This window comes from Lissotriton helveticus, chromosome 10 (assembly GCF_964261635.1).
Source record: "Lissotriton helveticus chromosome 10, aLisHel1.1, whole genome shotgun sequence".
NCBI classification, from domain to species: Eukaryota; Metazoa; Chordata; class Amphibia; order Caudata; family Salamandridae; genus Lissotriton; species Lissotriton helveticus.
This window is the reverse complement of record NC_136071.1, coordinates 1,066,549,371-1,066,563,562: the sequence shown is the minus strand read 5'-3', so window position 1 is coordinate 1,066,563,562 and position 14,192 is coordinate 1,066,549,371.

Here is a 14,192-nt window from a genome sequence, read left to right as displayed (position 1 = left end):
GAGGTACAGAGGAGGTGAGGCCTTTGTTCAAGACTGTAGTGGGAGAGAGGGCTTTCCTGGGGAGCATAGGTGGTGAGGCTTGTGTCTAAGAGTTCAGTGGACAAGGCTTCATGAAGCCTATCCCCGACTGCACTCTTAGACACAGGCGTCAATTTGACTCTTTACAATGATGTTACCTGTGTTAACTCAGTGTAGGAAGCACATTGAGTTTGTTTGCATAGAGGAATTGTATTTTGTAAAATAGTGAGGTTTCAGTAATGACATGGAATGCTTGTACATAGGACCTGTGCTGTGTTTCTTAAATGTGATGTCAAAAACGATTTTGGGGAAAATGAATGACTTTTAGATTTTTGAGAAGGAATAAATAGTGTCTGCATGATTAAATAAATATATTTCAACCTTTCACAATAATGTCACCTGTGTTACCTCAGATTAGGAAGTAGATTGTGCAGTTGGGGTGAGGCATGTCCAGAGGGACAGAGGAGGTGAGGTCTGTGTTCAAGACTGTAGTGGGAGAGAGGCCTTTCCTGGGGAGTATAGGTGGTGAGGCCTGTGTTTAAGAGTGCAGTGGACTAGACTTTATGAAGCCTATCCCCCACTGCACTCTTAAACACAGGTCTCACCTTCTTTGTACCTGTGGACAGACCTCTCTTCCACTACACTCTTCAATACAGACCTCGCCTCTCCTGCACCCCCAGACAATCCTCACCTTATCTGCAACCCTGAATAGAATTCAACTAATCTGTATCCTTAGACAGGCCTCAGCTTATTTACACCCTTGGACATGCGTCACCTCATCTGCACCCAGTTACCATCATTTATGCTCAATACATTGAGGCCTGTCCAGAGGACACAGATGAGGTAAGGCTTGTCCAAGGGTCAGAGGAGGTCAGTCCTCTCCACTGTACTCATGGACACTGAATGCTTGTACATAGGACCTGCAGTGTGTGTCTAAAATGTTATTTAAAAAACGATTTTGGTGCAAATCAATGAGTTTTAGATTTTTGAGAAGGAATACATAGTGTCTGCATGATTAAATACATATATGTCATCCTTTCCCAATAATGTGATTGGTGTTACCTGAGATTAGGAAGTAGATTGTGCAGATGAGGTGAGGAATGTCCAGAGGGACAGAGGAGGTGAGGCCTGTGTTGAAGACTGTAGTGGGAGAGAGGCCTTTTCTGGAGAGCGTAGGTGGTGAGGCCTGTGTGTAAGAGTGCAGTGGACTAGACTTCATGAAGCCTATACCCTACTGCACTCTTAGACACAGGTCTCATCTTCTTTGTACCTGTGGACAGAGCTCTTTTCCACTACACTCTTCAATACAGACCTCACCTCTTCTGCACCCCTGGAGAATCCTCACCTGATCTGTAACCCTGAATAGACAGTTTGCTTTTTGTCATTGCTTTGTTGTTTGGTAATAGTGGTCTATAATGTGCTATTTTTTTCTTTAACACAGATTGAAATCAAGATTTCAAGAGTAAGGAAAGATGCCCTCAAGGCAAAGCAGAAGAAAACATGATAACCGCAAAAAAACAAAAACAGCAACGGAATTACAGCACTCTTCCACAACAAATACTTCAAAAAACAGGAATAAAGCTCCTGGTAAGACAACTAAGTCTTTCTTACGGAACACATGTAGATCAAAAAAAATGTTGGACAGCATGTAGAAAAAGAGAATGAGAGAGTAAATTTGAAAAGGAAGGAGAGACCCTCAAAAAATCTTACAACTGGAGCAGGAGAGAATAATATGTATAGGAATAGAAGGCAGAATCAGTTTAGAGACATTCGTAAACGAATGTTTCGCAATAGGGTGGTTTTAAATTTGTTAAAAAACATTAGGAAAGGTAAACAGAGAGCTGCTGTTTATAAGAAAAAGAAAAGTGTAGAGAAGATTGTTGATCAGGCTTTTGAAGTTAAGAAAAAATTATTTATTTTAATAATCAATAGAATTAGGACACTTAACAAGACAATTGATGTTTTCAAATCAAACAGTAGATGGAAAAGAGTAATTAATCGGACTAATTTTTGTAAAGTTTTTTCAGGAGAATGGATGCACAGTTCAAGTTGTGAGCCATTTTTTAATGAGGAGAGTTACTTCCAGGAGAATGATTTAGTGCATGCAGTTGACACCAGTGGTCGAGCATATGAGGTGAAAGACGGTTGTCCGATTGAAAAAGAGAAACTTGTGCCTAGAGAACCAGAAGAGGTGTTAACTGATGAAGTTTTAGGGAGACATACTAAGGGTCCAGTGTACACTTGGAAGTGTAGTAGTATTTGTAGTGTGCGACAGGAATCAATTGATTTGTTTTGTAATTTCTTACGTACATATAGTAAGAAAAGTCTAAAGCAGAAAATGAAGTTGTTGCAAAACTTAGATCCTTGCAGAGTGCGAGAAAACACAGGTTTGCAAGGGCATTCACTGGCTGGTCTTTCTAGAAAAGTCTGTCAGAGTGTTTTAATCATTTTAGGATGTTAGCAGTGCATCATCCAAAATGAGGAAATTAGTGAGAATGTTGTATTATGCAAAAAGTCCAGCACTTAAGCTTAAACAATTAAACAGTGCTCTTTTGCATGGAACTGAATTAGATGTGAAGAAGATTTGTGAAGAAATTGAGATTTGTTATTTTGGTGAAAAAGAGGACAGTGTAGAAATTGAGACAGAAATTCAAGGTAATGAGGAAGACAATTTACAGATTTCAAGTACAGAAAAGTTTGACCAGGAAATTACCAGGTTTAAGGTGAAATCAAGTGAAAGGCCGAATTTTACTTGTGTGTGTTGTCGACGAACTGATTATAAGCATCAAACTAGATTAGTTGATTTATAAGTAAAAAGTGAAAAGATAAATAATTATGAGTGGAAGGATTTTGCAACTTATTTGTGGGTGGAGAATTGTTTTGATTTGAGTTCTGATCAGCGTATTTGTAAATATTGTTATGATAAATTAAATCAAAACAGAATGCCTGCTAGAGCTGTTCATAATAATCTGGAGTTGGTAGACATTCCTCCTGAATTGATGGATTTAAATACATATGAGTCTATTTTGATTCAATGTGTCCATCCTTTTCAGGCTATTGTTCGCATGGAGCCTTAGATAGGGAAATTGCCTCCTTCAGATTTACAGAGAGGATTAAAGGGAAGAGTTGTTTATTTGCCTCTAGATTTCAAGAAAAATATTGATACCATTGGTGTAGAGAAAGTGGAAGAGGAACCTCTGGTTATTCTAGTTAATGGGGTTCCGACAAAGAGTAAGAAAATCTGGCAAGATTTAGTGGATGTTAAGAAAGTCAAAAAGGCAACGTTGTATTTGGTCAAAAAGAATGAGTACTACAAACATGTATGTGTAGAAGCAGAGGAAACAGCTGCAGATGAAGACAGTGATTGTTCAGCTGGCCAAATTGAAAAAGTTGATGTGTCTAGAAGTGAAGAAATATATGAACATTATACTGTTCATCCTTTGCATTCCAAAGAAGTGATGGGGAATGCAATTGACTTGTTTCAAATGAAAGCAGCAAAAGGAAGTCCCATTAGTGTATGGGAAGAAAGTTTGGAAGCTCGTTGTTTTCCACATTTATTTCCAACAGGTCGAGGTGGACGATATGACGATCGACCACTTCAAATTCCTGCATCTGAATATCGAACTGTAAGATTATATGCTGAAGATCCAAGGTTTCATCAATGCATTCCTTATTTGTTTCATCTACTGTATGAAAGTGACTTGTCTGGGCTTTCTTATGCAGTAAACCATATACTGAAAAGTGGAGCACATCTGCAAAATGTTTCGGCGAGGGACTTTATGGAGAAAGTGAATCTGCAAGATAATATTTTGGAATCTCATTTAATCAATCTCATGGCATGTCAGCGTAGTACAAACGAGTATTGGTACCGTCGTCATGGGGAATTGAAATGTATGCTAAGAAACTTAGGAACTCCTACATGGTTCCTCACTCTTAGCTGTGCCGAGTATGCATGGGACGACTTACTTCAATTTCTACGAGAGGCAAATGCAAATATACAAAATATAGAATTCAAAACACCTGGAGAACTGTGTTCTTTGGATCCAGTGAATGTATGCAGATATTTTCATCATAGATTTGAAGCTATGATGTCTTTTATTACCAACAAAAAAAATCCTCCCCTTGGAGAGGTTTTGGATTTCTTTTGGAGAAAGGAGTATCAAGCGAGAGGTGCTCCTCATATACATATGTTGTTGTGGATTAAAGATGCACCCAAATTTGGAACAGATTCGGATGAGACAGTGATGAGCTTCATTGAAGAGTATTCAACATGTGCTGTTCCGAAAACTACCGAAGAAAACAGTTTAAGGCAACAAGTTTTACGCTTTCAATCAAAAATCGAAAATCGTCGAAAATTCAGAAACAACGACAAGTTCTACACAAAATGTCATTTCGGCTTTCCACGACCAGTGATTTCTAAAGGAAGAGTCAATAATTTGATGTCTTCTCTACGACATACTGTGACGAGGAAATCACCCAAAAATACATACAATTTAAAAAGAAACGAAGAGTCCAAGTACATCAATGACTACAACCCAGTGATTTTGTCCATGTGGAACGCTAACATGGATATTCAATTCGTTGCTGACAACTCTATTGCTGTGGCTCGATATGTGACGTCTTACATCACAAAAAAAGAAAAGACAGAACTGAAGGAAATGTGGGAGGACATTTCACATGAAAAGAGTCTAAGCAAGAAATTATACAGTTACAGTCTGAAGATGTTGTCGCATCGAGAAATTGGAGCATATGAATGTTCTGATCAATTGTCATCAGCAAGTCTCTATGCCAAATCTAGAACCATCATTTGGATAAGTCTAGGTCTTGTTGTAACACTAAACCGAGTTTTGAAATCTGTACAAGAGATAGAGTATTTGGCGGAGAAAGAACCAGAAAGTACAGATATTTTGAAGACAAACATGTTGGATACATACTATCCAAATAGAAGTCCTCACCTTGAGAACGCTTGTCTCTATGAGGTTCTTCAAAGCTATATTTATAAGAGGAACATCAGACAAGATATCAATAATGGAATATATGCTGTCATTGGATGTGAAGGATGTCTAGTGAAACAGAGAAAAGGTCATTTGATTAATCATCGAAAATTGAGTTGTGAAAATCCAGACAAAAGAGAATTTTACTATTTGGCTCTTTTGCAACTCTTTAAACCATGGCGTACAGAAGAGGAACTACTTGGAGATTTTCTCTGTTATGAAGACTCTTTTAAGGCAACGAAGGATACCATAGAATGTCATGTTTTTCCAAATTATCTGCAAATGTTGAATGAAGAAATAGAGCAACAAGCAACAATTGCTGCAGGGATTGTGAGAGACAGTTCTCAAGACAGTCAGAGTTCTGCTTCATTGAGTCAGGATCCACTAGGAGGACCAATTATCCAAAATGAAGCTGCCACTGCCATGGATGAGGTGGAAAGAGCTATGGAGCAAGCTCAAGAGGATGTTATTAATTTAGAAGATTTGGTGAAACAATTAAACCTTGAGCAGAAACAGATATATGACGAAGTCACAGAACAGGTTGAACATGGATTGAGTCATGAGAAGAAAGAGTGCTCATGTACATCATTTAAGCCTGTCCGACTGTACGTGAGTGGAGAAGCGGGAACTGGAAAAAGTTTTCTGATTAAAGCAATTGCAACTTATCTGCAGAAAAGGACTGAATCACCGCTGTCTTATGTTGTTACCGCTCCAACTGGGCTGGCAGCACATAATATTAAAGGGATTACTTTACATCGTTTACTGATGCTGCCAGTGGAGCATGATAACAAATTGCAATACCACAAGCTATCTGGAGATGCGTGTTCTGAAGTTTCCAGAGTCCTGAAGAAAATGAAACTTCTTATCATTGATGAAGTAAGCATGGTCTCAAATCTAATGCTTGCTTTTGTGCATTTGAGAATGCAAGAAATTCTTAGAACAGACTATGATGACTTATTTGGAGGAAAACACATTATTGTTTTTGGAGATCTACTGCTGTTGACTCCCCTGAAAGGTCAACCAGTGTTTAAAATAGTCACGCATGAAGATACCAGGAAGTGCTTAGGAAGCATTGGAAACGTTAATATATGGTTAAATTTCAAATATGCAGAACTACTCCAAAATATGCGGCAGGCAAAGGATGAAGATTATAAAAATATTCTACAAGATGTAAGAATCGGAAAAATAAGTCAGCATGGGAAAGAAGCTTTACATGGACGATTAATTTCAAATTTGTACCCAAATAAAAACATTCTTCCAGAGAATATTTTTAAGAAAATTAACGAGAAGAAATCTGGCATATGTTTGATGCCTACTCTGAAAGAATGTTCCATGTTCAACAACAAAATGTTAAAGTTAGAAAATGAAGAGATAGTGAAACTGGAAGCTATAGATAAAATAGAGCATATGGGAGCAACAATTATTTTGTCAGAAAATTTGAAATCAAAATTGGATTCATTAGAGAAGACTATATCTAAAACTGCTGGTTTTGAAAAGACTCTGAATGTGTGTTTAAATTTTCGTATCATTTTGATGCAATTCAAAAGGAATGTCTACCAACTCCACATTATTATGAACAGCTCTAGCAGGCATTCTGTTTTCATTTAATTTATTATAACAATATTTACAAATACGTTGATCAGAACCCAAATCAAAACAATTTTCTACCAACAAATAAGTTGCAAAATTCTTCCACTCATTATTATTTCCCATTTCACTTTTTACATATAAATAAACTAATCTAGTCTGATTCTTATAATGAGTTCGTCGACAACACACACAAGTAAAATTGGGCCTTTCACTTGAATTGACCTTAAACTTTGTAATTTCATGGTCAAATTTGTCTGTACTTGAAATCTCTACATTCTCTTCCACATTACCTTCTATTACTGTATCAGTTTCTGCAATGTCCTCTTTTTCACCAAAGTAACAAAACTCAATTTCTTCCCAAATGTTCTTCACATCTAATTCAGTTCCATGCAAAAGAGCACTGTTTAACTGTTTTAGCTTAAGTGCTGGACTTTTTACATAATACAACCTTCTCACTAATTTCCTCACTTTATTATGATGCACTGCTAACATCCTAAAATGGTGAAAACACTCTGACATACTTTTCTTGAAAGACAAGCCAGTGAATGCCCATGCAAACCTGTTTTTTCTCTCACTCTACAAGGATCTAACTCATGCAAAATTTTCATTTTTTGTTTTAGACTTTTCTTAGTATATGTCCGTAAGAAACCGAGAAACAAATCAATTGAATCCTGTCGCACACTACAAATACTACTACAATTCCAAGTATACACTGGAGCCTTAGGACATCTCCCTAAAACTTCATCAGCTAACACCTCTTCTGTATTTCTAGGCACAATTTTTTCTTTCTTCAACCGGACAACCATCCTTCACCTCATATGCTCGACCACTGGTGTCAACTGCATGCACCAAATCATTATCCTGAAAGTAACTTTCTTCATTAAAAAATGGCTCACAACTTGAACTATGCTTCCATTCTCCAGAAAAAACATCACAAAAATTAGTCCGATTAATTACTCTTTTCCACTTACATTTCGATTTGAACACATTGATTACCTTATCTAGTGTACGAATTCTATTGATTACTAAACAATATAATTTATTTTTCACTTTAAATGCTTCATCCACAATCTTCACTATGCTTTTTTTTTCTTGTAAAAAGCAGTCTTTTTTTGATACATCTTTACATTTTTTAATACATTTGAAACTATTCTGTTATAAAACATTCGTCTACGAATTTCAATAAATTGATTTCTCCTTCTATTGCTATAGACAATATCATCTCCTTCTACAGGTCTAACATTTTTTGAGGGGCACAGTTTTTTCTTTCTATTTAGAGATGGGTTATTCTTCTTTGAAACAACATTTTTTTTTACATTTCAATAACTTCCTTAAAAAGTCCTTAGTTTGCTTACCAGGAGCATTTTTTTTTTTTTTGGATGAGTCTTGTATTTCTGTTTTCTTGGACCTTAAATCCTGTTTATATTTCTTTTGACGTCTTTCCTTTGACGGCATATTCTTTTATCTTTCTATAGATGATTACAATCTGTGGTAAAGAAAAAATAACATATTATAGACCACTACAAACATACTACATAGAAATTACAATAAGTAAACGATATAAACACTAGTTTACAACATAAGTTACTTTATACCACAGCAACTGTGTCACAGTAACAGTGCAGTACAGTTTCATTATTAATCTTACTCTCTGCCTGCACCATCTCACTTTGTGCCTGTGTCTTATGTCACTCTGTGCCTGTGTCTCATCTCACTCTATGCCTGTGTCTCATCTCACTCTGTGCCTGTGTTTCATCTCAGTCTGTACCTGCCCCATCTCTCTCTTTGTGTGTGTCATTTCTCTCTTTGCGTGTCTCATCTCACTCTATGCCTGTGCCTCATCTCACTCTGTGCCTGTGTCTCATCTCACTCTGAGCCTGTGTCTCACCTAACTCTGTGCCTGTGTATCATCTCACTCTGTGCCTGCCCCATCTCTCTCTCTTTGTGTGTGTCATTTGTCTGTTTGCGTCTGTCTCATCTCATTCTGGTAAATGTTTTATGGTAAAAAGCATAGCTTTAACATTTTTGACAAGGATCACACTGAGTGTCTGTATGAAATAAGGAATTATATTTTCACATTTTTTCCATAATGTCACCTGTGTCTGCTCACAGATTGCATTCCTAGGGTTAAAGGGTACTTTGTGCCTGTGTCTGACCTCACTCTGTGCCTGTGTGTCATCTGACTCTGTGCCTGCCCCATCTCTCTCTCTTTGTGTGTGTCATTTGTCTGTTTGCATCTATCTCATCTCATTCTGGTAAATGTTTTATGGTAAAAAGCATGGCTTTAACATTTTTCACAAGGATCACACTGAGTCTCTGTATGAAATAAGGAATTATATTTTCACATTTGTCAATAATGTCACCTGTGTCTGCTCACAGTTTGTATCTCTAAGCTTAAAGGGTACTCTGTGCCTGTGTCTCACCTCACTCTGTGCCTGCCCCATCTCTCTCTCTTTCTGTGTGTCATTTGTCTGTTTGCGTGTGTCTCATCTCACTCTGGTAAATGTTTCATGGTAAAAAGTATGGCTTTAACATTTTTGACAAAGATCACACTGAGTGTCTGTATGAAATAAGGAATTATATTTTCACATTTTTCAATAATGTCACCTGTGTCTGCTCACAGTTTGCATCTCTAAGCTAAAAGGGTACTCTGTGCCTGTGTCTCACCTCACTCTGTGCCTGTGTGTCATCTCACTCTGTGCCTGCCCCATCTCTCTCTCTTTCTATGTGTCATGTAGTCCTCGAGGGATTGCAACAGTGCATGCGTTAGTGACTGAGTCATTGCATGAGTATATGGGTAGTGACTGGAGGATTAGAGTGCTTCAAGGACAGTGCATGGTCATTTTATAACTACTTTGGTTTTGGCGGAGTGATTGGATAAGTACATAGTGGTGGCTGGGTAATTGGAGGAGTGCAAGGGTAGTGACAGAGGGATTTCTGGAGTGCATGGGTACTACCTGGGTAATTGGAGGAGTGAATCAGTAGTGTGTAGGTGGTTAGAGGTGTGCATGTGAAGTGCTCAGGGTATTGTAGCATTGCATGTGTTAGTGCCTGCATGACTACATGGGTAGTGACTGGATGATTAGAGTACTGCAAGGAGAGTGCATGGTGAATGTATACATGCATGGGTTTTGGCGGAGTGATTGGATAAGGACATGGTGCTGGCAGGGTGATTTGAAGAGTGCCCAGGGCATGATAGGGTAATTACTAGATTGCATGGATAGTGCTCTGGTGATTTTAGCACTGCATGAGTTAGTGCCTAGGCCATTGCTTGAGTACATGCGTAGTGACTGGATGATAGAGTGCTGCAAGGAGACTGCATGGTGAATTTATAAGTGCTGGGGTTTTGGCAGAGTGATTAGATAAGTATATGGTGCTGACAGAGTGATTGGAAGAGTGCACAGGGAGTGACAGAGGTATTGCTGGACTGCATGGGCAGTGCTCTGGGGATTGTAGCAGTGCATGTGTAAGTGCCTGGGCCATTGCATCAGTACATGGGTAGTGACTGTAAGGAGAGTACATGGTGAATTTATAAGTGATTGGGTTTTGGCGGACTGATTGGATAAGTACATTGTGCTGGCTGGGTGATTGGAGGAGTGCATAGGTAGTGACAGGCAGATAACTGGACCATAAACACATGGTTAGTGACTGTATGATTAGAGTGCTGCAAAGATACTACATGGTGAATTTATAAGTGCTTGGAGACTACTCAGTTGTTTGCAAAATCTTCATTAACCAGATTAGGGGGCACTTAGCACAATTTACAGAACTATCAACTTCAAACGACACCTTGCATTGGCGTCAACAGGCACAGAGGCGTAGCTGGGGGGGCGGACCACCCCAGGCGGCACCATTTAGGAGGCGGCGGTCACGCGGCACTGGTCGCCCGTTGCGATGGCCTTTATAATTTATTTGGGGACACTCACTGACAATACTCTCAGTCATTACAGTAGTGTCAGTGTCCCCAAATAAATTATAGAGGCCGAGCAAGCAAGCCTCTAATGAAATAGATAGTGCGCACTGCACGCCCGGCGTACTAATGAATTTAAAAGACGGTGCGCATGCCGCTGTACCCACGGCGGGCATCTCTGAGCCAGGCTCTTTATTAAATATGGCACACGGTGCGCGCCGCGCGTGCAGATGTCTCCGCGAGTGCGTGTCTTAAGGGTGGGACCATACCACATTGTCATGTGCAGAAGCGCAATTAAAAGTGCTCATGAGCCTGCCACGACGAGTGAGGTGAGGCGAGGCATTCCACCAAGAGTGACTACTATCTGAGAAAGAGACCGTCACGGTGCGGCGCCCCCAGCCCGGCCATAATTATTCCTAGCCCCAGCTGCATGGCTAGCCAGCCTTGCCCTGTCTTAGGCTGCCCGATTGTGCCTGCCTCTGAAGCTGCTGGCCGCCCAGGTCTCAGGTGAGTCTGTGTGTTCTTTTTCAGTTCACCTGTTTATTCCTTTCAGGATTGTGTTATTTGGCAATGGGCTGTTAATAAAAAGGTACAGGCACTGATTATTGCTGCTCAATTACCTCCAATCACGGCGGAAATGTTTCAGGGATCCGTGTGCGTTGACGGGCCCTCTAAGGTGAGTTTCAGTGTATTTGCTGCAAAACCTTTTACTGTTTAAATTGCAACCTCGCCAGGATAGGAGGCAGGGACTTACTCATTCAGGTGACCTAACGGGGACAGGAAGGGGCTTTCTTCTTTGCAAGACTCAAAAATGGAGCAGGCTCGGTGGCGTCTGCTCTTTGTGCCTGTGTGTTGACCGGCCTTCATTTAACCAGAGTTTGCTTTTTGTTTTTACTTTCGCAAAGGCGTATAGAAAACTTAGCAACTTTCTGTCACGATTTAAACCTTTTTCAGGACGAGTCAAAAAAGTTGTGTGTCAGACGCACTCTTTACGGAGTCGTGTTCTTTCCCCGAATAATACATTATTGTGCATAGAAAGAAATCCTCAGCAAAGGGTGAACTTGCATAGATGAATGCTGCGTGCCTTTCCTAGCTTGGCAGGCAGTTAGGCAGTTATCACACAAATTGCGTTTAAAATTATTTTGGAATTTACAAAAAACTTTGTTGCACGGGCAAAAGTGAATAGGGAAACTTCACAAAGCAACAACTTTGATAACGTTCACCAGTATAAAGCAAACTTTCCTTACCTCTACATAGACCCCAAATTCATTTCAACCACACCGCCCTGCACAGGACATAGGCTCATAAACCGGGTCTGGTGGTTTAGTGGACTAATGCATCCACTCTAGGGGCCTGTGTTTGACCTCATAGTCACAGGTTCAAATCCTGGCGGCTGCACTCAGCCTTTCAAATTTCTGAGGTATTATTGAGTTGGGTAACAACAAACAACTGTTATTCAGTGCCAACATGCCCGTGTGGGTGAACGTGTGCTTTACAAATAAACATGCTATGTTTTATGAAGCGACTGGCACTGCACCCTAAGAACTTCTCTTCTGAGCAGCGCTGTCACTACCTGTCTTGATTTAAGGTGGGTTTGCTGAAAAGTGCTCGTCCTTTTCAGATAAACGTTATGTTATATACTGAGTTGTATTATGTACAGCACCTATCCAATGATGTTTAGGGTTCCCCTTCCAGATATTGGCCTCTTGACACCAGGTTTTATTCTATCTCCTGATTTTTGAGATGGTCCATGGTTGCCTGATTGGTGTGGACCAAAGAGTTACACTGTTTCGAGGAACGGTTACCTAAGTGCGTATTCACAATAGGCAACAGATTTCATACCAATACCAATCAATAGCAGTAAATTAATGTTCATTTGCACTTGTGATGTGTACATATGTTTGTATAAGAAAAGAGAAAGGGTATTTAAGTATATATCTATGGGCATCTATGTTAGTGGAACAATATATAGATCTATGCTATGACAGTGAAAATTAATGTGATTAAATTTAATATGCTACTGGGGAGAATGTATACTAATTCATGTATGCCCTCCCCCCACTCCCATTTTATACCACAGAACAAATGTCAGATTTGATGTTATTGCCTTAGAGCAACCCATCTAATGTGGAAAAAACACCCTTCTTCCTTCAGAGATTATTTGCTACTATGTCTTTAGAGTATACTATCTCTGCTGATGCTTGAAAGGCCTATTCAGTGTGCCTGCATCTCACTGTACGGATTCAATCCACTATCTCCTCTTACATTTTTATTATATAGAAATGTATTTCTTTATAACTACTAAACAAGTCATACATAAAGTATACAAAGGGTAACGTGTTATGTACTACCAATTTTGAGTTAGGGAATAGTCCTCCTAACACACTTGAGGCTTTGTTTCTTGTAAATCATTTCCCCTCCCATCCAGAACATTGCTGACAAATAACAGATTACACTTTGCCCCTAGATAGATCGATAGTTAGATAGATATATTGTGTTTACTCGTTGTTTTCTTTCATGCAATTGAAAAGCTTTCTATTAACTAATAGATACAGAAGCTAAAATGAAGTCAGTTAATTGGGGGTACCATGATATTTGGTTATTTAATGTCAGCTGTAGATGATGGATCCCCAAACAGTGTCATGTATGTGCATGTTTGTATTGTGTTGAGGGGATTACCAGGTATTCGTTCACGCAGCTCTCTGATGGATGTCACATGCGTTTTTTCTGAGTCCCCAGATAGATCATGCAGTCTGTGTTTTCTCCTTTGTACTGCCGGTCACCATTGTATTCAACTGTGTAGCCTTGGACCTCGTCATGTATGTGCATGTAACTTGCATGATCAAGGTAACTATTAGCAGCGATACTACGTGTCTCTTGGACCTCTATCAAGGGCTTGCCATCCTTTTTCCCCGCCTCCCCCCCCCCCCCCCCGCCCAGGGGTGGCAATCTGAGGGATAGCCCCAGGCGCCACAAGTTCTAGCTCCGCCTCTGAACAGGCAGACCTTTATACTAAGTTTAAAACCTGAGGATTTCCAACTCAATTAGTTTTCTCCAGACTTATCTTTAGAAATGAGCATAGCGTTTAAATGTTACTCTCTACAGGGCAGATTTACAAGCCCCTTGCCACCAGTATGTCACTTTTCCCATGTTAAAAATGACGCAAAAGTGGTGCAAGAGGCTTGTAAATGAGCCCCTTCGAGTTTTAGAAATACGTGAAATAAGGTTCCAGCGACATGCTATTGAAAACATTCATTCCCGGTTAGGCTGGTTAGAAAAAAAACAATAGGTGAATAATGCATCTGTACATTTCATTGTGTGCATCAAACAATGGTATAAGTGTCGTTTTTCAAATCCACTGCATTGCATTTGGTTTGAGGCCCAGGAAGCTTCAAATGTGAAATGTCTCTTCAAATTTAGGAAATGAAAGCTGGAATTTCCCTGATTACAATGTATTGAAACACGCATCAATTCAGCCATTGGAAAATTGCTTTCTAACCGATCATTTGGCATATCATATAACGGGAAAACATGGAGGCCCTGTGCAATTAGAGAGGTGCAGAGGTTTACAGCTCATTCTTCTGCTGGGAAACCCTGGCACGCTATGAGAATTATTTTCTTTGCAGGATTCCCGAGCTTGACTCGGTTCAGCTGTTCGAAGAATTCCCCGCCGCGAAGCC